A 26,390-nucleotide genomic window follows, 5' to 3' on the forward strand; every position below is an offset into this window, starting at 1 on the left:
GTAAGCATTAAAGAAAAGTCAACGACTATTATAATAATTATTCAGTATATAAAACTCATTTCTCTTCTCCCAGTGACCTGATCCTTATCATAAAACACGAATGAAGATTTAGGACTGATGTCAGTGAGATGGCAGAATAGGAACCCTCAGACCTTGCTCCCCACAGAGACACTGACTTACCAACAATATATGGCCCAGAAAGCCTTTTTGAGAACTCCAGAAACCATTGAAGATGACTCAGTACCCCAGGAAAGGGGAAAGCCAAGAATAGTCACATTGAAATGGGTAAGAAAAATTGTTACATTTCACCCATGATAGCCCTTCCCCAAAGCCAGCACAGCTTGGGGTGACTGGAAGAAAACACTCAACTCAGTGCTTGTCCTTTGGAGGGTAAGAGAAAAGTGGAACGTATACCCAGTATTCCAGCCATTCAGGGGGCTGCCTGAGGGACTGGCTTCTGTCCCCCCTGAGTTGGAGTGTTGATGGGGAACCAGCTTACTTTTGAACCCTGGGGGCTGCTGAGAACAAAGTAAAGCTTGGTGGCTTGTTGTAGCAACAAAGCACCTAGAGAACCGTAACGGACACTGGAGGGAACAAGACATTACAAGATCCTGAAAAGCAAACTGGAAAATCTGTACAGTTGGGAAATTATATGCACAAGCACAGAGAAGACACATCGTCAGAAAATGTTTGAGATGCCCCTAGAATCTCTAGCCAGGTTGACTGGTGAAGGTCTTCTGTACAAAGCCAGTTTGTAAAGACCGGAAGAAGTGGATTTTTTTTTTTTCAAATACCCAAATCCCAGCAAAAACCAACAAGGCATATGAAGATACAGGGAAACATGGCTCACTTAATAAAAAAAAAAAAAAAATCTCCAGAAACTAAACCCAAAGAAACAGACATCTATGAATTAAATGACAAAGAATTCAAAATAATTGTCTTTTGGAAGCTTAATGAGCTTCTGTTAAAAAAGAAAAAAAAAGAAAATGATGTGTTGGTGAGGATGTAGAGAAATCAGAACCCTTGTACACTGTTGGTGGGAATGTAAAATGGGGCAGCTGATGTGAAAAACAGGCTCCTCAATAAATTAGAAACAGAATTATCATATGACCTAGGAATCCCACTTCTAGGTATATATCCAAAAGAACTGAAAACAGGATTTCAAAGAGATAATCTGCACACCTATATTCATTGCAGCATTATTCTCAAGAGCCAAGAGGTTGATATCTATCACAGATAAATGGATAGAGAAAATGTGGCATATACATGCAATGAAATATTATTCTCCCTTAAAAAAGGTGAAAATCCCATCATATGCCACAGTATGGATGAGCCTTGTGGATATTATGCTAAGTTACATAAGCCAAGAGGACAACTACTGCTTGATTCTACTTACATGTGATATCCAAATTAGTTAAATTCTTAGAAACAGGAAATAGAACGGTAGTTGCCAGGAGCTGTAGGCATGGGGAAAAGGGGAGTTGTCTTTCATTAAAATCAAGACAACACACCCAAACTGGAGTCGTTCATGCTAAGCCCCACGTCACCAAACTGAGACTTAACTGAATTATAGTTTTGGCTTTCCCACAAAACGAATCTTAAACCAGTCAATCAGGAATCACCTAATCAGCATTAGTTAGATAATCTGCCTGAGAGACCCCAGACACCGCCTAAAGGAAAGAGACCTTGCAATAATCAACCACTTTTTTTTTTTGGCCTAGTATAACTTCCTTGTTCCCATTCCCTTCTGCCTATAAGTCTTTCATTTTGTACAGTTCCTGAGAGCTCCTTTCTATCTGCTGGATTGGGTGCTGCCTGATGCATGAATCATTGAATACAGCCAATAGGATCTTTAAAATATGCTCAGTTGAATTTCATTTCTTAACACTTTCAATGAGTATAAAGTTTCAGTTTTATAAGACGAAAATTTTCTAAAGATCTGTTGCATAGCAATGTGCTTATGGTTAACACTACTGTACTTAAAAATGGTTAAGATTTTAAATTTTGTTATGTGTTTGGTTTTTTTTAACACAATAAAAACAGAAGATTTCATGCTAGGGTAAGCTCTAAAAATTTATACTTCATCTATTCCCTTCTATTCCTATGCCGGCATTTTGTCACAATTTCTCTGTCTCTTCTCCTTGAACTTACCACTACTTCCATTTCCTTTGTCTTTTGAATTTTTCATTCAGTGCCAAATGTTTGAGAATAACAGAGTTCAAATTTCTTTAAGAGATGCTTATAAGAAAAGTACACAACTCTGAAGATTCAATCAACAGATGCTGGTCTAAACCACAATTGTTTCTCCATGCTACACCAACCTGTAGCTATAATTAACTCTCTGAGTAATCTATTTTGGGGGAGGAAAAATAATTTTCTCTTTTCCTTTCTAGTTGCTTGGCTGTAATAAAAGACAGATTAATAGGAGAAAAACAAACAGAAGTTTAAAAACATGTATAACTGCTGTATACATGGGAAAGACCCAAGAAAACTGAGTAACTCCCTGAAATGGCCCAAGCCACCACCTTAAATACCACTTTCAGCTAAGACAAAACGTATTGAGGGTGGGGTGAGACAGTTATGGGAGGTTATCAGGCAAAGCACAGTAAACAGGGTATGTTTGTTCTGCAGATTTAAGTCATGGCCTTCTGTATCAGTAGTTGTTTCTAGAGTTTTAGTCATTCTCCTCTTACTGGTACAGAAAGGGAGAAACTCTTACAAATGGAGATTTCCTTAATAAATTTAAATTTACCTTACAAAAGGGTAACTTCTACTTGGTTTTCAGAGCCTCTCTTGTGTCTATTTCTTAATATTAAGCAGCTCAAAATAATCCTTATGCCAAAGAGACATATTTTGGGGTGGCACATTCTGGCCCCCTTCAGTATACACCAATTCTAAAACTAGGGAAGGTATAGTAAAATGTACCTCCAGTGTTAGTAACGGCAAAAGTATATCACACAAAACAAAAAACAGACCAAAACAGAACAAAACATGAACTGAGTGTCCTCATCCTAACATTAGTTTCCTATCTGGATGGTTTACCTTTTTGCCAATTGCCTCCCCTGTCTCTTTGAAGCCCATCTTGTAGATTTCCCTTATCTTGTGTGAAAACTTGCTAAAAAAAAAATAAAGAATGTTAAGTCTGACCTTCCTTTGTAAAATGGAATTCCCCATTTCCATTTACAAGTTACTGTTTTGCTGGGCTTATCAGTGCATTTAGCATATCACTTTACAATTCATTAAAGAAAGAAGGGGCAGGGGGTCAGTATTTGAGGCCACTTTTCAATTTATTTTACTTTTTTTGTTTGTTTTATTTTTGAGTTTCTATTCCGTGCCAAACTCTGTATTAGGAGCAGTAGATTAAAACAAGACAAGACAAAACTAAAGGAAAAACAAATACAGTTGATAATTTTATCTTAAAGATCCTAGTCAGGGACTGTCCTAGAAACTCAACGTGAACAAATTGAGGCACAAAGGGACCCGATCTGCTGCAGTAACCAAGGGAAGGTGGGCAGTGGTGTGGCCAGGCCTCTGAGACAGTGGGAACAGTGGTGCTCTCTCTGCCAGGCTCTGTTTCTCTGCAGTGGGCTCCTTTATCTTCTGTAAGCCAGCGCCTTCCACGAGTTCTTCAGCCTGGCTCTCACAGCTCCTGTCCTCACAGCTTCACCATCAGAGAGGGGCTGAGCAGAGCCCAAATCCCAGAGAAGCACTCTGACTCTCTGGCACAAAGTCTGTACCCATCACTGTGTCTAGGAAGATGCACGCCTGTGATTGGCAGCCTCTGTCAGGATCCTTTGTTGCAGTGAGAGCACAAATGACTGAGCTGTGTGTCTGTTTGGAATGTTAATAAGTATTTTGGTAGATCAAAAATAGATTTGGAAGAGAATCCCCTCCCCCAGGCCTAGGTTGAGCAAGACAAAAAGGTATGGATGGATTCATATATTATCCCCTGAGGCATTTCTCAAAATTATTTTTCACCCATCTATTATTCTCTTTCAAAGAGAAAGTTTAAAACAGCCTTGCTTGGAGTATATAACTACTTTTCCATCCGGACATAAGCATAATCATCTGTAAGTTCTTGGTTTAAAATGACTGCTGGTATCCTGCATTTTGCTTGTGATGTTTTATGTCTAGGCATCTATTTGGGTCAATTCTGTTAACTTATTTCTCCACAGGAAGAAGAAAACCATGTCCTGCCCTAGCATGTGGGAAGATTTTATCTCATTTTATAGAATGTTTTATATGGCATTCATTTAAATTTTCCTTCATATGATGGATTGCAGATCTCTCTCTTGTATGTCAGTTTGGTGCTAAAGTAAAATGTGAAGATTTACTGGTATCTTTCCAAAAGAAATATTATCCATGAACTCTAAAGCAATAATAAAAACAAAAAATTCACTGGAGGATGTAGCAGAATGAGGGAGAAATCTGGATGGTGGGAAGAAAAGAATCCCAGAAATAGCATTCTGGTTTGTTTGACCAAAGGGGGATAATCTGAAATGCTGAGCAACACAGTGTGCTGAGGTATTTGCATGACGATAGGGCACACAAAAAGGTGAAGCTCTGTATGATGGGTGTTTGAACCAGGTCATAAAGGGCCAACTTGGATGCCACAGATTGATTTCTGCATCATAGAAACATCCTCAAGGAGCCTGTGCTGAGCAAACATGCCATACAGGCTGAATCTGCAAATGCTTCACAGCTTTCACTTCTCCCCTCTCTAAGTATAATCTCTTGTGACCAATGAATCATTGTTTTCTCCCTGGTAATCCCAAGTGGTTTTACCAGTGATGTTCTGTTACTTTACTCTTGATTTGCTACAGACGGTTGTGAAAAGATGAATCACTTGTGAGTGCAGTGAGGAGATAAAACTCAAGACTTCAGTGCCTGGTTTACTGATGACTGTACACCAAGTACAGCAGCCCCCGATGGCAGCAAATGTCCATGAGTCCTTACGGGGAAGCAGAGAAAGGCCACTTCCTTCTCGGTCTAGTAGATGTGAAGCTATCGTCAGATGCCAACTACCAGGCTGCTGGTACCTGGTTAGGGTGGGAATTCTTGTTCATAAGAAGCAATTGATGAATAATAAGTCATAAGAACATCCCTGCAAATACCTACCAATAAGTATGACCAGCAGATAAGGCTTCCTGTTGCTTTTCTTACAAAGAAATTTAATACTCTATTCCTGGGGAATAAAACTGGATCTGGGCCCATCAATTCTGGCAACTTATGCTTTCACTTGTGTCATCAAGCCACTTTTTTTCTGAAAAGGGTGTAGAAATTTGGTGCACTATCCCAAGCAAATTTATTTGTTCTCTGTTGACTTCTTCCTTCTTGTGGAATTTCTGTTCCTTCATTCCAAGAAGACTCTGATGGTTTTCCTAAACCTTCACCCATAGCCTCTCATTCCTGAGCATCACCGGCTCATGCACTCATTTCATACATATTAAAGGCCAGGCACCGAGCAGCCCTGACTTTCGAGATGCTCAGCATAGAGAGAGGACATGTGGAAGAACATCAGTCATTGTCATACTGTATGATGAGATGAAAAGGGAGCATCCCCTGAGTCAGCCTGAGGACTGTGAAGATGCTTATGGGGACCCGTTAGCATCAAGTGAGCTGATTCTTGAGGGACAAGTAAGGATTAACCAGAAAAGTTAGCATACAGGCAGAAGAGGAGGAAAAGAAATTCCAGCAGATGTAACAGCATGACCAAAGACCTGGAGGTTTGAGGGACCTTATGACACTGAAAGAATTGAAGATAGACTAGCGAGTCTGAATCTGGGACCTTATAGGTCACCTGGCTCAGTACAGTGTTCAAATGTTTTCAGGGGGTAGAAGATAATCCCACTGCAAACAAGGCACAGGAAAACATCTCTATTCTCCCATGAATGTGGGCATGAAATGGAAAAAAAAAAAAAAAAAAAACTGAACCAAGCATGTGATTGCTTTTAAATAGGCACAAATCCAGAGGGAGATGGAAGAAATTGAAGACTGAGATAGAGGGGCAATTTCTAAGCCCCTCTTGCACTGAATCTTTTCAGGATGACTTTCTTCTTCCTCTTCCTCTTCTTCCTCCTCCTCCTCTTCTTATCATTATTATTATAATTATTTTTGAATTGCTGCATGTTTATACTGCTCTCAATGTCAACCCCAATATTCAATTAAAAATCCAACTAGAGACTGACTCCAATTTGTAAATACATTATGTCCCCAAATCCCATTTCTAAATCAGCTGTTTTACTCACAATGTATTTGCCCATAGAATTAGTGTTTCTTTCTTTTTTTTTTTTTTTTTTTTTTTTGCGGTATGCGGGCCTCTCACTGTTGTGGCCTCTCCCGTTGCGGAGCACAGGCTCCGGACGCGCAGGCCCAGCGGCCATGGCTCACGGGCCCAGCTGCTCCGCGGCATATGGGATCCTCCCAGACCGGGGCACGAACCCGTATCCCCTGCATCGGCAGGCGGACTCTTAACCACTGCGCCACCAGGGAGGCCCAGAATTAGTGTTTCAAAAGGCAGCTTTTGAAAACAGTGGTAGTTGGTGTATTTCAAGGAATTGGTCTACTTCATCCAAGTTATCAAACTTATGGGCATAGTGTTTTTTGTAGTGGTCTTTTATTATCCTTTTAATACAGGCATACCTCATTTTATTGTGCTTCACTTTACTGCACTTTGCAGATATTGCATTTTTTATAAACTGAAGGTTTGTGGCACCCGTGCATTGTTAGATGATGGTTAGCAATTTTCAACAATAAAGTATTTTTACATTAAGTCATGTACTTTTTGGGGGGGCTGCATTGGGTCTTTGTTGCTGCACGTGGGCTTTCTCTAGTTGCGGTGAGCACGGGCTACTCTTTGTTGTGGTGCGCGGGCTTCTCATTGTGGTGGCTTCTCTTGTTGTGGAGCACGGGCTCTAGGCACGCAGACTCAGTAGTTGTGGCTCGTGGGCTCTAGAGCGCAGGCTCAATAGTTGTGGCACACGGGCTTAGTTGCTCCGTGGCATGTGGGATCTTCCTGGACCAGGACTTGAACCCGTGTCCCCTACATTAGCAGGTGTATTCTTAACCATTGCATAACCAGGGAAGTCCCCAAGTTATATACTTTTTAAAAGACATAATGCTATTGCACACTTAATGGACTACAGTATAGCGTAAACATAACTTTTACATGCAGTAGGAATTAAAAAAAATTTTTTTGTGTAACTCACTTTGTGATATTTGCTTTATTGCAGTGGTCTGGAACCAAACCTGCAATATCTCCAAGGTATGCCTGTATTCTTGGATCAGTAGTGATGACCTCTCTTCCTTTTCTTATATTGCTAATTTGTGTCTTCTTTTTTATTAACTTCTCCTCCAGGTAAACAGATCTTGGCTCTCTTTCTCTAGATGTGCTTGTCTCTTCAGATTTAGGGGTAGCAAGTTGCCCTGTGACCTTAGTTCTTTGGTGGGTCCAAGAAAAGTCATTAATTTCCAGTCTGTCCAGCTTCTTCTGATTGTAAGGATAGGTATGACGACTTGCTCTTTATGTGTCTGTGCTAAAACTAGAAGTGCAAATGTTTCTATGTATAGATTAGGCTATTTGTATCCATGAAGTCAGATATAAAATGTATAATTTATTCTAGTTTATTCACAAAATTAAAATTCAAAGTTAAAATATTTTTAGGAAGAATGTTTTATGTCCAAAGAAAACATACATGGCAGAGCTGAGATAAAACTAAGCTTACACTAAATTTATGCTAGTATAATTGCATCTGTGTGAATTTGGTTCCCAGCAAACACTTATATACCCCAGACTGTGTATGAAACTTGATGCTGGGCTCCACCAATATAGGAAGCACAAGGATAAAACCACCAAACTCAGGAAGCTGACATTCAGTCAGAGATAGACCAGTGAATAAAGAATATGACATACGTTATAAAAAAAATATGAACATGGTGTTATGGGAAGAATGAGGTGATCCTCAATATGAAAGTACAATTTCAGAAATATTTTTCCATATATTCATGTAGATTTCTGTCCTCAGCACTCTGAAATGCACTGAGTAATGGGGTTTGTCCCCTGGAGACCATGAGACTTTGGAGGATGCCAGAGACATATGTTAAAAGGAGTTCTGCACACAAATTGCATTAGCATCAGTGTTAATCCCCATTTCCCTAATCGGCTTATGGAAAGCCATCTCCAATATTGACATTTCTCTATTTTATCTTCTTTTCTAAAAACCTTATGATCTGGTTTTGACAGGAATAGACATATTTCATTCTCAAGAAAAATATATATGTTCGAGATTTCATAGTGTTAAATGGTTTTTAAAAAAGGAATATTATCACATTCTTGGAGAACAAAATGCCATACATAGTCTCGGAAAGCAGAGAGAAACTCTACAAAGAATAATAGAATCACCTGACTGGCATCAGGACAGGCATTGCTTAGCAACCGTCTGTGATTTGCATTGATCAAGTCAGCAGGTTCCATGGTCCCAAGGAAGAAGGAGATCTCTACTATTCTTTAAAATACTTATTAATTTGGGGTCCAAAGTTTATACTCAATTATTTCCTTTTGCTTTTATATCATCCTCCAGATCTGGGCATGGAGTGGTATGTGAGTCTCCTTTGCATTTTGACAACACATACAGACTACCTGTTTACAAAAAATGCAACAACTCTCCCAGGCCACTTAATAAAACTGTCATTTTCCCTATGCCTCTATTATTATTTTTAAAATTTTCCTTTTCTCACACCCTCACCTCACAGACAATATGTGCCTCATTTACAAACCACACCAAGCATACTGATTTTTCTTGATAAGTTAACAGTACTGCCTCTTGGTTTTTATACTCTCTACAAGGCTAAGGAAGACTAGAGCTTAAAAGACAATACTGAAGTGCTTCCATAATTTAAACTGGAGTCACAACATCTTAGTTTTCATCTTTTGAGGGCCACCATTTGTTCTCTTTTGCTAGATCAAAGAAATGGAACAGACATATGAGCCCAAGTGGATGATTTACTAGAGTCCTCTTCAGAGAATAGCCGTGGGCTTTCGGACTCAGCGTTCATGCCAAAGCCTAGTGAGCAGTGTCCCTTTCCTGCCCTCCCTTCTTACGGCCCTCTCATGAAGGCTGTGGAAAATTTGAGAGGACCAAACTTCTTATAATTCTCAGCACACTGTATTCCCCTCCTGATGTTTACAGTCTTAAATGGTCTTTAAAATGTCTCTGTACCTCTGGCTTTCCCCTTTCTAAATGCTCCAACATGAAACCTGAATGGCTCCCAAGGCGAGCCCTTGGCTTTGCCTTGCAAGCCCTGGCTGGCCAGCCAGTGTAGTTACAGCAGGGCCTGATGCTGGCCTCTGTGATATGGCATGTTCAAGGCTGTCACCTGTGAGCTCAGTCTCTCCATCCATAAGCACACTGGACACAGTTAAAGATAAAAAAATAAATCTTTACCTGTCAAGTTGCAAAGAGACATATTTCTCTCCTCCTTTATTAAAGGGACTTGCTCAGTAATCCTGAAAATAAAACCCTGTAGTTCTAGTGCTTTATGCCTTGTCACATCACCACATATAAAATGAGCTAACCGTATGATCTGTTCTTCCACTGAGAAGAGAGGGCAGGTTTCCCAGTCAGAGCAGCAGAAGCCCTTCACTTTCCCTGGTGGAGTTAGGAATGGGCCAAGCTCTGCAGTGAACTCACTCCTGTTCTGTGGAGATCAGAATCGCCAATATCTGCATCTACATAGTCTCCCTTGATCTACCAGGACATACTTGAAGTTGATTTGAAGGATGCTTAGGAACCAACATTAGCTTAAAGCCTTAGAATATGCTGTCTCTACCTGAGTAATTTTCTTATTAAAAAGTTTTTGGAAGAGAGAGCACATGAAAAAAGCAGAAGCTGAATCTACCAAATGTTCACTGGGTTGTTCTAATATTTTCCTGTGAGAATAAACTAATGAATTCATGGATCACTGATATATAAACTGCTCGAAAATTCCTTTAGTCTTTTGAAGGCCACAAAAATGAGAGGAGGACCACAATGATCCACTTATTTCTTTCATTTAGCATTCACTGATCATCTGAAACACGATACCCAATGCCCTAGACATGAGAAATACAAATACTACAAACAACTTCTTCTGTAGTATATGCTTAAGAAATACACAGTCAACCAGAAACTGGCATATATTTCTCAAATCAAGTTGTAGATGTCAGTTTTCTATGCACATTAATTCCCGAGATGATTTAATTTCACATGCTTTTACTCATAAAATTACATATTTGGCTCTTCCCCACCCCATTCCACATTCTTAAGCTTATGTTATTTAAATCTGAAGAAAAAAATAAAAATAAGTAAAGACACTACTTTCAGTAAGAAACATACACATCAGGGGAACTTGAGGGCTTGATCTGTTCCCACAAGTGAGCTACAAAATGGAGCATTTGAGCTGTTCCACGCATATCAAGCTCAAAGACTAATTATCTGAAACATCCAACAAATGGAGGCTATGGTGTTCTCTTGACTTAGTCAAAGGATTTCCTCCACCTTCCATCTTGCTTTGCATCAACAGACCCAACCGAAAATCAGAGAGAAACCTCTTTGTTGCAAAGCATATCCTCCATGGTCACTGCTTCTATTGTGACTGTTGGAACTCATAAGTGCTAGTGAAGCAGGAGATAGATGGGTGCCAGGCTGAGCAGCTGGCATCTGTCCCCTATGGACAGATACTCCAAGATAAAGATAATGGTGGGTCCTGCTTGGACAAAAGATAAAGAGACCATGTATTTCTTATTCTTGAGGTCAAGGAGACCTCCCCAACTACACATCCACAGAAAGGCTCCTCGGGGGTCAAAAAGGGAGGGGCACCACCCCATAATAGGTGTGTCAACCTCCCCATAGTCCTCTGTGCTGGAATCCCTCGACAAAAATATGCGCACACATGTTGGGAAGGGATCTAAGACAGGTCAGGTGTGGAAAAAGAAGTGAGATAATTAGCCAAAGGTAAACAAAGACAGGGAAGAACTGCCCTATATGGTGCGCTCCTCCTTTCTCTCTGGGTGTGCATCTCTGCCTTGCTTCTGTCTTAACCAAACGAACTGTTTCTCTGTGTGCTCTCCCACTTGTGCAGTGTCTCTAATTATAAACTTTGTATGTGTTTTTACAGCCTTTGCCTCCCTGAGAAATTCATTTTTCAACAGGGGCAAAGCCAGCAAAAGCCAACTTTGCTTCTAGCCTGTAGCCCCTGGTGGACTGGTGGCTAGGATTCCTGGTTTTCACCCAGGCTACCCAGGTTCATTTCCTGGGCGGGAACTAAGATCTTGCTTCAAGCCACCACACACTGCTGTCTCTTCAAGGTCACTAGGATTGTTGATCGGGGCCATATTGTTTAAGGCAGGTTTGCAAAGGCAGATGTAAATGGTGGAAGAGCCATTTTCCTGCAGGTGGTTTGAACTCAGACTTAATTGAGGGCTTCAGAAAGGACGGATGATTCCCCAGAGAACATTAAAGAGAACTGACCAGCCTAACTTTCAGTGAGATTAGAGGCATAAAAGATCATATTTTAAAAAATGGCACCATACGTATGCCTCCAGTCAAGATATATTAAAGGATGAGATTTACGTTTTCACATAAAACAAACTTAAAAAAAAACTGGCCAAAATATATGAAGAACTAGTTCTCAAGTCATCATGCAATGAAGGACAGTGATTACTGAGATTTGAAAACAAACTAGTCAACCTAACTATTGATGAGATGTATGAGGTAAATATGATGAAAAAGTGGCGACAGATATCAAATGTTTGGAGATGGGACAGGTCATGAGCCATAAAAGGAAGGAAGGACTCAGACAAGCCAAGAATGTAAAGAAAGATGAAGGGTGATTCTTCAGTTTGGGTTTTTATTTTATTTTGATTTTTGCTTGTTTTGTTTCTGTTCTCTTCTAGACACATGCTCCAAGTTTAGAGGTGAGATGGAGAGGCCCTAAATACAATGCAATTTGTGGCCAAAGTTCAGCAACTCAGGACCAGGAAAAAATGAATTAAAAAAAATCTTATCGACTGGTGGCAGCTGTATTTAAAGGGGATATGAGTTCTGTAAGGGATCTCAAACCAAAAGAATTGAACAATAAGACTGACCCATTTTCCCTACAGAGTTGTTGAGATGTATTTCATTTTATCTTATACTAGATCTTTAAAGCCCAAACTGTAGTGGAGGAGTGGCGACTGTCCACTGAGTTGAGGTAGTAAATAATTCAGCTTCAATCCTCATATGGCTTCAATTTTTACATAATAGAGGTGAAAAGCAAATGTCTAAGAAATAGTTCTCAGGGACTTCCCTGGTGGCCCAGTGGGTAAGACTCTGTGCTCCCAGTGCAGGGGGTCCAGGTTCGATCCCTGGTCAGGGAACTAGATCCCACATGCACGCCTCAACTAAAGATCTCGCATGCTGCAACTAACATCTCACATGCCGCAACTAAGACCCAGTGCAGCCAAAACAAACAAACAAACAAATAAATAATAAAAAAAGAAGAAATAGTTCTCATTTGTCTGTATTTGGAAGATTTTCTTATTATTATCAGTGCCCTAAGTAAGAAGAAATTTCACAAGCTATTAACACTATTTAAATATTCAAATAATAGAAAAGAAAACTCCCTCTCCAGAAGACCTGGATAGCACCTCCCAGCCATGCTGAACTGGCTCTGGGCTTTCCAGACACCGGGTTCCCTCATTTTCTTCTGCTGGGTCAGCTATGGTGGCCGTGAAGACCCTGAACCCCAAGGCTGAGGTGTCCTGAGCCCACGCGGTGTTGGCCGCCAAATCAGCGTGGCCTGGGGGCTGCAGTATGTGCTGAGGACCAACTTGGGGCCTAAGGGCACCATGAAGATGCTTGTTTCTGGTGCTGGAGACATCAAGCTCACTAAAGATGGAAATGCGCTGCTTCATGAAATGCAAATTCAACACGCAACAACCTCCTTAATAGCCAAAGTAGCAACAGCCCAGGATGACATAACTGGTGATGGTACTACTTCCAATGTCCTAATCATTGGAGAGCTCCTGAAGCAGTTGGATCTCTACATTTCTGAAGGTCTTCATCCCAGAATAATTACAAAAGGGTTTGAAGCTGCAAAGGAAAAGGCACTTCAGTTTTTGGAACAAGTCAAACTAAGCAAAGAGATGGACAGGGAAACACTTATAGATGTGGCCAGAACATCTCTACATACTAAAGTTCATGCTGAACTTGCTGATGTCTTAACAGAGGCTGTAGTGGACTCCATTTTAGCCATTAAAAAACAAGATGAACCTACTGACCTCTTCATGGTTGAGATCATGGAGATGAAACATAAATCTGAAACTGATGCAAGCTTAATCAGAGGTCTTGTTTTGGACCATGGGGCATGGCATCCTGATATAAGAAAGAGAGTAAAAGATGTGTAGATACATACATCCTTACATGCAATGTGTCATTAGAATATGGAAAACCAGAAGTGAATTCTGGCTTTTTTTTTTTTTTACAAGAGTGCAGAGGAGAGAGACAAACTAGTGAAAGCTGAAAGAAAATTCATTGAAGACAGAGTTAAAAAAATGATAGACCTAAAAATGTAAGTCTGTGGTGATTCAGATAAAGGATTTGTTGTTATTAATCAAAAGGGAATTGACCCCTTTTCCTTAGATGCTCTTGCAAAAGAAGGCATAGTAGCTCTGCGCAGAGCTAAAAGAATAAATATGGAAAGGCTGACTCTTGCTTGTGGTGGAGTAGCCCTAAATTCTCTTGATGACCTAAATCCTGATTGTTTGGGACATGCAGGACTTGTCTATGAATATACATTGGGAGAAGAGAAGTTCACCTTTATTGAGAAATGTAACAATCCTCCCTCGGTCACATTATTGATGATTAAAGGACCAAATGAGCAGCACACACTTACTCAAATCAAAGATGCAATAAGAGATGGTTTGAGGGCTGTTAAAAATGCTATTGACGATGGCTGTGTAGTTCCAGGTGCTGGTGCAGTGGAAGTGGCAATGGCAGAAGCCCTGATTAAATACAAGCCCAGTGTAAAGGGCAGGGCCCAACTTGGAGTTCAAGCATTTGCTGATGCATTACTCATGATTCCCAAGCTTCTTGCTCAGACTCTGTTTTTGACCTTCAGGAAACACTAGTTAAAGTTCAAGCAGAACATTCAGAATCAGGTCAACTTGTGGGTGTAGACTTGAATACAGGTGAGGCAATGGTAGCAGCAGAAGTAGGCATAAGGGATAACTATTGTGTAAAGAAACAGCTTCTTCATTCCTGCACTGTGATTGCCACCAACATTCTCCTGGTTGATGAGATCATGAGAGCTGGAGTGTCTTCTCTAAAAAGTTGAATTGAAGCTTCCCTTGTACCATCTGAATCATAGACTCTACAGAGCGATCCTAAGAATATAGCTATGGAATTTTTGTCCAAGCTTCAAATGATTTTCAAAGGATTTTCTTTTCCCATATAAAAAAAGGAGAGAACACTGGCACCTACTCAGATTCTGAGGTTCTGATACTATAATTACAGTATTTTAAAAAGTGCACTGTAGTGTACACATACAGGCCATACTTGCCAATAAACAGGATGTTTTGCTTTAGCTTCAGTGATATAAAAATACATGTTAGATAAGCATATGTTATCTACCTTGTTATTAAATATTCCTTGAAAAACAACACGACCAAAAAAAAAAAAAAAAAAAAAAACTCCTTTAGTTTCAGCATAAACACACAGGCACTCCTTCCCACTAAATGCTCTCTCATCTTTATGACATCCTTTTGCTAATTTATAGCTGGGATTTCTGCCATGCTTCTAGTGAAATAAGACATGTTTATGACTAAGGCTTTCACACTTTCAAAATTTTTTCAACTACATACTTGAGGAACTTAACAATATCTTCCTCCCCTAAAGTCAGTATAATTCATAGAGATATCAATATTGAGCAATTTTAATTTCTTGTGATTGTCAAACTTACAACCATATTTTACAGTTAGTGGATTAAGAACACCTTTAGTTCTCTCTTGAGTTTGTCAGAAGAGTAACTTGATTTCTTTGACCTGTTTTCATACTTTTCACCTTATGTTGTTAGACCATGGGATTTTATATTATTTCTCCCAATGGAAAATATAAGACTTCCATAAATGAGGGCCTGACATTTAAAACGTTTATTGTTTATTAGGTATATGATTTGCAAATATTTTCTCTCATTCTGTAGGTTGCTTTTTCATTTCGTTGATTGTTCCTTTTGCTGTGCAGAAGCTTTTGAGTTTAATGTAGTCTCACTTGTTTATTTTTGCTCTTGTTGTCTGTACTTTTGGTGTCATATCCAAAAATTCATTGCTAAGACCAATGTCAAGGGGCTTTTCCTGTACATTTTCTTCTAGGAATTTTATGGTTTCAAGTCTTAAATTTAAGTCTTTAATCCATTTTGAGTTGATTTTTGTGTATGGTGTATGATAAGGGTATAATTTCATTCTTTTGCATTTCTGTATACCATTTCCCAAACAACATTTATTGAAGAGACTATCCTTTCCCCGTTGTGTATCCTTTTTTTAAATTGACATATAACTGACATAAAACATTATATTCATTTCAGGTGCACAGCAGAATGATTCGATATTTGTATATATTGTGAAATCAACCACTGCAATAAATCTAGTTAGCATCTGTCACTATACATAGCTACATGTTTTTCTTGTAATGAGAACTTTAAAGATTTACTCTCTTATCAACTTTCATGTATGCAATATAGTATCATTAACTACAGTCACCATGCTGTACATTACTTCTCCATGATTTATTTATTTTATAACTGGGTGAAATGGGTGAAGGTAGAAATGGATGAAGGTGGTCAAAAGGTATAAACTTCCAGGTATAAACTTCCCATTGTGTATTCTTGGTGCACATGACAAAGTAAATACTATATAATCTCACTTATATATGGAATCTTAAAAAAAAGTCAAACTCACAGAAGGAGAGAGTAGAACAGTGGGTTACCAGGGGCTAGAGGGTGACAGAAATGGAGAGCTATCAGTCAAAGTGTATAAACTTTCAGTTGTGAGGTAAATAAGTTCTGGGGATCTAACCTATAGCATGGTGACTATAGTTAATAACACTATATAGTATATTTGAAATTTGCTAAAAGAGTAGATTTTAAGTATTCTCACCACACACAAAAAATGGTAACTATGTGAGGTGATATATGTGTTAATTAGCTTCATTGTGGTAATCATTTCATACATATATATATACACACACACACACATATATATATATATACATATCAAGTTGCAACACTGTATACCTTAAATGTATACAACTTTAATTTGTCAATTATACCTCAAAAAAGCTGGAATAGGGCCTCCCTGGTGGCGCAAGTGGTTGAGAGTCCGCCTGCCGATGCAGGGGATACGGGTTCGTGCCCCGGTCTGGGAGGATCCCATATGCCGCGGAGCGGCTGGGCCCGTGAGCCATGGCCGCTGAGCCTGCGCGTCCGGAGCCTGTGCTCCGCAACGGGGGAGGCCACAACAGTGAGAGGCCCGCATACCGCAAAAAAAAAAAAAAAAAAAAAAAAAAGCTGGAATAAAATAAAATACAATACAGGTTCATTGCTTCATAATGTTTTCATTTGGCAGTGAGACCCAGGGTTGCACTATCAGTAGATATGCAATGTATTTGAATATAAAAATTTTCCTCAGCATGCACTGTCAACAGACATAGATAATTTGGCTTTGTTTTTGAACATGTTACAAACAGGATATTAATTCTTAGATGACTTTAGCTCAAAGGTCAATTCCAGAATAGACTCTGGCAATATCCACATACTCCTATAATAGGTTCTAATAAGAAACACAAACATATCACGCCTATAAACCCAAGTTTCAATCACTACTTTGGACCCAGAATTAAGGATGATGGTGAAACCAACACTATTGCGCTTCCATACAGCTTCTCTACCAGGCCTACTAACTCATCTGACAGCCCTAAGATCAGCCAGTATATCTTACTTCCTGATATATATCAGGTATTTTTAAAATATTTTTATTGTAGAATTAATGATCCATGTAGAAAATTCAGAAAATCCAGAATCGTAAAGAAGAAAATAAAATAACCTATAGTTCTATATTCTAAAGATAACTTCCATTATTTTGGTGTGTTTCCTAGAAATATTTTTTATCTTTTTGCTTTTGTTATATTATCATGAACACCTTTTCATATCCTTAGACATTTTGTAAAAGGAATTTTAATGGTTGTATAATGTTTTACTGTATTCAGGTAATACATAATTTATTTAACCTCATTGCTATAGTGAAGAACCTGTTTTAAACATTTTTTAATATTGTAATGTGGTACATGTGCTGGAATATAATACATAATTTATTTAACCTCATTGCTATAGTGAAGAACCTGTTTTAAACATTTTTTAATATTGTAATGTGGTGCATGTGCTGGAATATAATCCTCTAACTCACAGGAGATACACACTTCATGCATTTCTCTTTTAAATCATCTAGCATCCTTGTCTTGGCTCACCAACACTCTCTATCACACTATCTTGGAAATAATAATTAGTCACGGGGTGTTTTCGTGACCTAAGTGCAGGTCAATCCAAGACATTTTCTGGTTTGATAGAGAGATGCTATGAAAATAGGGGAAGTAATGCTCTTTTATCTCTGGAGTTGCTAAAGCAGACAGGGTGGAAACCTGCAGCTGCTGGGGTTCGTATTTTCTTCTTTGAGAGGAAACCTATCTGAAGAGTGAAGTCAAGTAAAACGAACAGAGAGAAATGATAGATGAAGTACAGGAATGTCCTGGCATATTCTGGTCCTTGCTGCCTGACCCTGGGAGCTGGGGATTGCTACTCCTCCTTCAATTTTGTGAATTTCCTTTGTAGTTTTTCTAGCTTTAGGAACAGCCACATTTCCACTTTTCATTTAAATTATTTTGGGCTGGGTAACTGTCACAATTGAAAAAAAACTTTTGCTTATTTTGGCATCTATAATTTCTTTCTGAAGACTACTTTTTAAAGTAGAACTTAGCATTCAAAGAATAATATTTCAAAGCTCTTGATACATATGGCAAAATCGAATTACAGAGAATTAACATCAACTTGCACTCTGTCAGTAATGAATGTACGCCATAGACAGGTTTCTGAAAAAACTCCGAATGATGATACAACTGTTGTTTTGAGGTTGCTTCTAATTCTGAATTTTTATTTTATTTATTCCACCAATATTTATAAAGCAGCTGCTACAGTGTGCCAGGAATTGTCCATGAATTAGAATGCAAAAAATGACGACACAGGCCTGACTTAAATGAGTTCACATCTGGTTGGGGAAGAAAAAGTCTTCCTATCCAAATATATCATGGACTTCCCTGGTGGCGTGGTGGTTAAGAATCCGCTTGCCAATGCAGGCAACACGGGTTCAATCCCTGGTCCAGGAAGATCCCACATGCTGCGGAGCAACTAAGTCCATACACCACAGCTACTGAGCCTGCGCTCTAGAGCCCATGAGGCATAACTACTGAGCCCACATGCCACAACTACCGAAGCCCGTGCATCTAGAGCCCATGCTCCGCAACAAAAGAAGCCAACGCAATGAGAAGCCCTTGCCCACAAAGAAGAGTAGCCCCTGCTCGCCACAACTAGAGAAAGACTGCGCGCAGCAATGAAGACCCAATGCAACCATAAATAAATAAATAAATAAATAAATAAATAAATAAATCCATCCATCCAAATATATCATGATGCAATGAGTAATATACCAATAACATGCTTGGAAAGTGAGCAAATGGGAGGCTATCAGCACCTGGACTGGCTTTGTGGAATTGATAGAAGGTATACAAGTTTAAGAGTCTCCCCACCAGAGGGGATAAGAAGTGTAGAGCAGGCATACCTATAGAAAAGATCTGAGAAAGCTGCAGAATCCCTAATAGGGTTGAAGGAAGGTATTTTTCTCCTGAAATCAGTCAGTAGAGACTGCAGGAGGTGACTGCTTCTTCAAATGCAAAGTCAGTAATGTAAGACTTCAAGGAACATGAAAAAAATTAAGAAAGCATGATACTACCAAAGGAACACATTTTCCAGTAACTGACCCAAGAAATGGAGATATGCAATTTGCCTGATAAAGAATTTAAAATACTTGTTTTAACATACTGAACCATTACATTGCATACCTGAAATATAATGTTAAATATCAATTATGCTTGTACGAAAAAATAAAGCAAAAGAGTTGTTTTCACAAAACTCAGTGAGCTACAAGAAAACAGAAAGACAATACAATGAAATCAGGAAAGCAATACGTGAACAAGATGAGAAGGTTAATATAAAGATAGAAAGAGTAAAAAAGAATGAAACAAACTTGGGAGCTAAATATTACAATGAAGAAATGAAAAATGCAATAGGGAACATCAATGTCAGAGTGGATTAAGCAGAGGAAAAAAATATGTGAAGTAGAATACAACTCGTTTGAAACTATCCAGTCAGAAGAGAACAAAGGAAAATGAAAAAGAGTTCAGAAAGCCTACATGAACTATAGGAAACTAATAAGAGAAGCAATCTAACGATATCATTGAGAAATGATCTATATATTATTGACGTCCCAGAAGGAGGAAAAAGGGAAAAAGGAGTAGAAAGGTTATTTAAAGAATTAATGGCTGAGAACTTCCCAAGTCTGGGGAGAGATCTGAACATCCAAGTTTATGAAATTCATAGGTTGCCCCAAAATTTCAACACAAGATCATCTTCTCCAAGGCACTTTATTAAAAACAAACAAAAAAACTGTCTAAAATCAAAGACAAAGAGAGGATTTTAAAAGTAGCAAGAGAAAAAAAATTACACACAAGGGAACTCCTGTAAGGCTATCTGCCTATTTCTCAGCAGAAACTTTGCAGGGCATGAGAGAACAGAATGACATAGCCAAAGTGCTGAAAGAAAAAAAGTGGTAACCAGAATATTTTACCAGGCAAAGTTGCCCTTCAGAAATGAAGGAGAGACAAAGACACTACCAAACAGACAGAAGCTGAGGGTGTTTATCACCACTACACCTGCCTTACGAGAAATGTTGAATGGAATTACCTCTGTTTGCAGATAATTTGATCTTACATATAGAAAATCCTAAAGACTCCATCAAAAAATTGTTAGAATTAATAAACAAATTAAGTTGTAGGATATAAAATCAATTTAAAAAATTAGTTGCATTTCTATACATCAACAATGAAATACCTGAAAGAGAAATAAAGAAAACAATCTCAATTACAATAGCATCAAAAACAATAAAATATTTTGGCATAAATTTAACCAAGGATACAAAAAATTCATACACTGAAAATTATAACATGTTTAAGAAAGAAATGTAGAGATACAAATAAATGGCACAATATCCCCTGTTTGTGGATCAGAAGAATTAATATTGTTCAAATGCCCATAATACTCAGGCCATCAATAGATTTAATGCAATCCATATCAAAATTCCAAAGACATTTTTCACAGAAACAGAAGAACAATTCTAAAATTTGTATGAGACCATAAAACCCCCAAATATTCAAGGCAATCTTGAGAAAGAACAAAGCTGAAGACATCATAACTTTCTGATTTCAAAATGTATTACTGAACTATAGTAACCAAAACAGTATTACTGGCAAAAGTGGACACATAGACACATGGAACAGAATTGTGAGCCCAGAAATAAATCCATGCATATATGGCCAACTAATATTTGACAAGGGAACCAAAAATATTCAGTGGAGAAAGCATAGTCTCTTCAATAAATGGTGCTGGGAAAACTTGATATTCACACGCCAGAAGAACGAAATTGGACCCCTATCTTAAACCATTCACAAGAATTTACTTGAAATGGAATAAAGATTTGAATGTAAAACCTGAAACTATAAAACTACTAGAAGACAAAGGGAAAAACAACATTGACACTGGTCTTGACAATGACTTTTTGGATGTGGTGCCAAAAGCACAGGCCACAAAAGCAAAAACAATAAAGTGGAACTGCATCAAACCAGAAAGCTTCTGCATAGCAAAAGAAACAATCAACAGAATAAAAAGGCAACCTACAGAATGGAAGAAAATATATGCAAACCATATATTGGATAAAGGATTAATATCCAAATACATAAGGAACTCATATAACTCAGTAGCAAAACAACAAAAAACAATCCAACTAAAAAATGGGCAGAGGACCTAAATAGACATTTTTCCAAAGACATACAGACAGCCAATAGGTACATGAAAAGATGCTCAACATCACTAATCATCAGGAAAATGCAAATCGAAACCATAATGACATATCACCTCACACATGTTAAAATGACTTTTATAAAAAAGACAAGTGATAACAAGTGTTGGTGAGGATGTAGAGAGAAAGGAAGCCTCCTACACTGCTGGTGGGAATGTAAATTGGTGCAGCCACTATGGAAAACAGTATGGAGATTCCTCAAAAAGCTAAAAATAGAGCTACCATATGATCCAACAATCTCATTTCTGGGCATATATCCTAAAAAATGAAAGCACTATTAGAAGAGATAGCTGCACTTCCATGTTCAGTGCAGCATTATTCACAATAGCCAAGATAGGAAAATAATCTAAATGTCCACTAAATGTCCACTGATGGATGAACGGATAAATGGATCAAGAAAATTATATATATATAATTATTACATTATTATATATATTATAATTACATAATATAATGGAATATTATTCAGCCACGAAAATGAAGGAAACCCTGCCATTTGCAACAAGCTGAATGGGCCTTGAGAGAGCATTATGCTAAGTGAAATAAGTCAGAACAAAAAAGATAAATACTTTATAATCTCACTTATATGTAGGGATCTAAAATAGCTGAACTCATAGAAACAGTAAAATACTAGTTGCCAGGGGGCTGAGGGGTGTAGGAAATGGCAATATTTTGGTCAAAGGTACAAACTTGCAGTTATAAGACGAATAAGTTCTGGAGATCTAATGTACAACAGGGTTACTATAGTTAACAATACTACATCATATACTTGAAATTGCTGAGAGAATAAATCTTAAACATTCTCACCACAAAAAGTGGTAATTATGTGAGACGATGGAGGTATTAAACAACCTTATTGTGGTAATCATTTCACAATATATATATATTTATCAGAGCATCATACTGTACATCTTAAACTTACACACTGTTATATGCCATTGTGTCTCAATAAAGTTGATTAAAAAAAAAAGTGCTAAAAAAGAAGTTGCATGACCCCTGCTGGTTTTCCTTGATATGCTCTGCTGGAAAAAAAACGTGTCAGTAAAGCTGTTGGCAAGTTCCTTTTGAACCCCATCTCTTGATATCAGAAATGACTAGCTTGTATATTGTTCTGAATCTAAAACTAATCTCGTGAGAAAATGAACAACATTGTCTGCTGGGGTTTAAAAAAAACTTTTCTGGGAAATTTTCCCCAGCTGAAAATTCCTTTACTGATTTAACTGACCTGGTTATTTCTTTTGTTATTCATTTTATTTACTCCTATATTACATACCTCACCATTACATTTTATTGAACAGTCTTTCTGTGAGTAGTGGGCCTCAGTCTTGAATTTCACTGGTCTATAATACCTTTCTTTATATTTAATGTTACTAAAGTTCATTGAATTTCCAAATGAATCTCCTTTGTAACATCTCTATGTCTTTTTCTATCAAATATAGTCATTTTCCAAAATGGTAGCATGAAGTATCATTTACATATAATATTATTCAACAATTCTGTGATGCTAAACATTTCATCAGCCTCCATAAACAGTGTATGATTTTTAAAAGTTAAAAAGAGGATGTCACCAGTAAAACAGCAACACTGACCTCTATCAACCAAGCTTCCTGGGCAAGGATCCAAAAAGTCTAGGGACATTCTATCTAATAATACTGGCCTAATCAAAGATATCTGCCCAAGAAAAGGAAATTCTATTTAGTGTCTGGTTAACAGCTAGTCCAATTAATGATATCAATTCTGCTTGTGAGAACAAAGAAGAACTTGGAGAGGAGGTGAGTTAGGGAGGCACATGGGGCTGTGGAGGGGTCACCTTCCAACAAGGCTGTCATTCCATCCTCCCTCTTATCTGTCTACACTGGAGAAAGATAGGAAAGTAGTGAAGAGCCTGATACAGGACATTCACTATAAAGCTGTTGAGGCATAGAGGAGTCTGTGAAATATCCAGCAGCAAAAACGCAAGCTGAGAGACAGAACGGACTATTACTTCCTCATATTTCCACTCACAGATTTTCAGACAAGAAACTATTTAAGCCAAGTTGACTGTATTATTTTTTACCAGATGAAGAAAAAAACCAAATATATATATATATAATATATATATAATATATATATATATTATATATATATTATATATATATATATAATATATATTATATATATAGTATCAACTGGTTTTTATACCGTTTCCAAAGATGGAGGCATAGCTCCCCCAAATGCAAACACTCCGAATGCAAACCATTTTCAGTCTTGAGGGTAATGGATGTGGAAGTATAATTGCTCCCATGGTCAGGGAATAACTGATAAAACTGAACGCTGCAGTTTATCCCTGGCCCTGGGAGTAGTCTGTCTGCTCCAAGTACCAGCACTAAGAAGATACATCGTCTGGAGATTTTAACAGAAACAATAACAAAACCAACTAAAAGTCTCTTACGTAAGCTGTCCATTATGTAGGATGGGCAATTCTAAATATCTGGGATAAAATATTCCTATCTGAAGAGATCTTCTGTTGGTTGGTTGAAGTTCTGTGGTCACTGCTGAAATTTAATACTAGAGATGAAAGCTTTAAATTAAAACACTTATCTTTCTTATCCTCTTACAAACATCGAGAGTTAATTGGGAAAATCCCCATTAAACAGTCATCCCTCAACAAACGGGGACTCAACTACACAGGTTGTTTGAGCAAGTCCCTAATGTTCTGAGCTCTGTGAGCTTGCTTTATTCAGAGCTCACGTCACTCATCCCCGTGCTCTTGCCTTTTCTTGCACATGAACAGGAGATTAAAATTGAACTCTGCAGGCACAGTGAGCAACCAAGCAAAGAAATATAACTTGAGTTACTTCAATTCTGTCATTTTAAGCTACCAGTTGGAATTTGCACGTGTATTTAACATTTTAAACAGTGAAAAATAGTGTGAACTGCAAAGTATAATGATTTTCTTCTGTTAAGTAAACATTTTGACTTGCACATGAACTGTTTTTTATGAACTTAAATCTTTATTATTGAGATTTAGTCTTCTAAAGTTGTTTGTTCTTTAGCTTTAAAACAATTAACAAAAAATCCGTTCGCTAACTGAACTGATTTCATATTTCTGGATATGATTTGATATAAAAAAATTCCAATAATAAATACTCCATTCTCTGTTTTTCTATTATATATTGATATTTTCTGTTTTATGATGATTACTGACAATATTTTTCTATGTAGATAAATGCGGTCTTAAAAATGATCTTTTCCACGTATAAAATATATTAGGCATGCCAACCATCTCATCCATATCATAGCTGCTTTACTCCCTTTTACCTCTGTGGATTTTTGCTCATTTCTTCCACTTGTACTCCTACCGGTTAAGGTCTGCCATCTTCTCTACACTCTGATGAAATCCAATACTTTATACTATATTGACACTGACTGACACCAATTGTCTGTGACACCTTTTTTTTCCCCCTTTTAATTCAGAGAATTTATGTTTGAAGTCTTGTGGTTACTCTCTGATAAGCACAAACACTCTGATATGTTACAAACAAGTGAATAAACACAGTTCCTAGGTATGCTTATTCATCCAAACATCTACCCAGTACTCCTCTTCTGCCACTTCATCACAAACTCCCACCCTGAGACACAATAAACGGGCACCAGACCTGGTTATGGGTTATCTCCTCTGCTTATCACCTAGATGACAGCATAGCTTGTTTCTTGCTTCACTCAGATTCTCAAATGACAGTTTATCAGAAAGAATTTGTCTTTACCACCGATAAAAATAACTCCCATCCCTTTTACTCTGTTCCCTTTTCTCTACTGTAGTTTCTACTATTTGTTCACTCATTTACTATAATCTTCCAATATTCTGTGAGCCCCAAAGCATGAACATTGGCCATCTTATTCACCACGATATTTGGTAACATTGCCTAAAATAGTGCCTGGCCCTAGGAAGCACTCAATATTTGTTGAACAAATGCTCTGATCTCCAGGAAACTCTGGAAAGGAAGACAACTTGTAAAATGCATTGTAGGAGACCCACCTTCACCCCATTTTTGAGTTTGATGAGTGGGAAACTGGAACGAATCTTTTTAATTTGGAGATACAAAGGTAGAAAGAGAGTATAGGCCTCTGTATTAGTTTGCTAAAGCTGCTGTAACTAAGTACCATAAACTGAGTAGCTTAAACAACAGAAATGTATTGTCTCATAGTTCTGGAGGCTAGAAGTCCGAGATCAAGGTATCAGCAGTGTTGGTTCCTTCTGAGGGCTGTGAGGGACAATCTATTCCAAGCCTCTCCCCTAGCTTCTGCTGGTTTGTGGGCAATCTGGCAATTCTGGCTTCTAAGAAGCATCACCCTGATCTCTGCCTTCAACTTCACATGGCATTCTCCCTGTATGTATGTCTGTCTCCAAAATTCCCTTTTTATAAGGATGCCAGTCATATTGGATTAGAGCCCATCTTAATGACTTCATGTTAACTAATTATATCTGCAAAGACTCTATTTCTGAATAAGAACACTGAGGGTTAGGACTTCAACATTTGAATTATGGGGGAACACAATTCAATGTGTAATAGCCTCCTTGGCAAATCTGAGGGAAATGGGAAGTCTTGTAGAAGGTCTCCTGAAGAATCATGGAGATCCAGCACAAGATTAGAAATGGTGGGGTGGCATGTTCCAGGCATAAGGGGCAACAGCCTTCCATTTACCCTCCTAAGGGTCCTATGGTTTCAAACAAATAACAGAACATCCAAAAGCTGAAGTGATAGCCCAAGAGAATATTAGTTTAGAGAGAAATTGCCGGCAGACCTGTAAATGTCTTGAAACTAGTTCAAGGGAATGCTGCTACAGAGGGTGCATTTTGCACTGGCTTTGGGATTCAGCCGATTTTGTGAATTTCTGCTGATGGCAGGGTGAGCGGAGACAAACCCAAAGGCCAGACTGCATGAGTTATATCACTTTAGATGCCAGCAGGAGACCAACATAGAGCAAGATGGAGAAAAACGCTGACTTCCCACTGGTAACAGTGGCGCTTCTGTAAGCCAGTAGGATTTAACATCAATCCCAAAGAAAAAAAAGAGTCCAAGTACAGAATTTTTCTGAGTTAAAGCTGAAATGACTGAGAAAAATCACGAAAGTAACTAGGCTTATCTGGAAGTGGTAA

The 26,390-nt window shown here is 38.2% G+C and overlaps 1 pseudogene; it reads left to right on the plus strand.

Annotated features, from left to right (window-relative positions):
- Nucleotides 1-12,737: 12,737 nt before the first annotated feature.
- LOC132482087 (T-complex protein 1 subunit zeta-like) lies at nt 12,738-14,372 on the plus strand (annotated as a pseudogene).
- Nucleotides 14,373-26,390: the final 12,018 nt, after the last annotated feature.

This window comes from Mesoplodon densirostris, chromosome X (assembly GCF_025265405.1).
Source record: "Mesoplodon densirostris isolate mMesDen1 chromosome X, mMesDen1 primary haplotype, whole genome shotgun sequence".
Classification (NCBI taxonomy): Eukaryota; Metazoa; Chordata; class Mammalia; order Artiodactyla; family Ziphiidae; genus Mesoplodon; species Mesoplodon densirostris.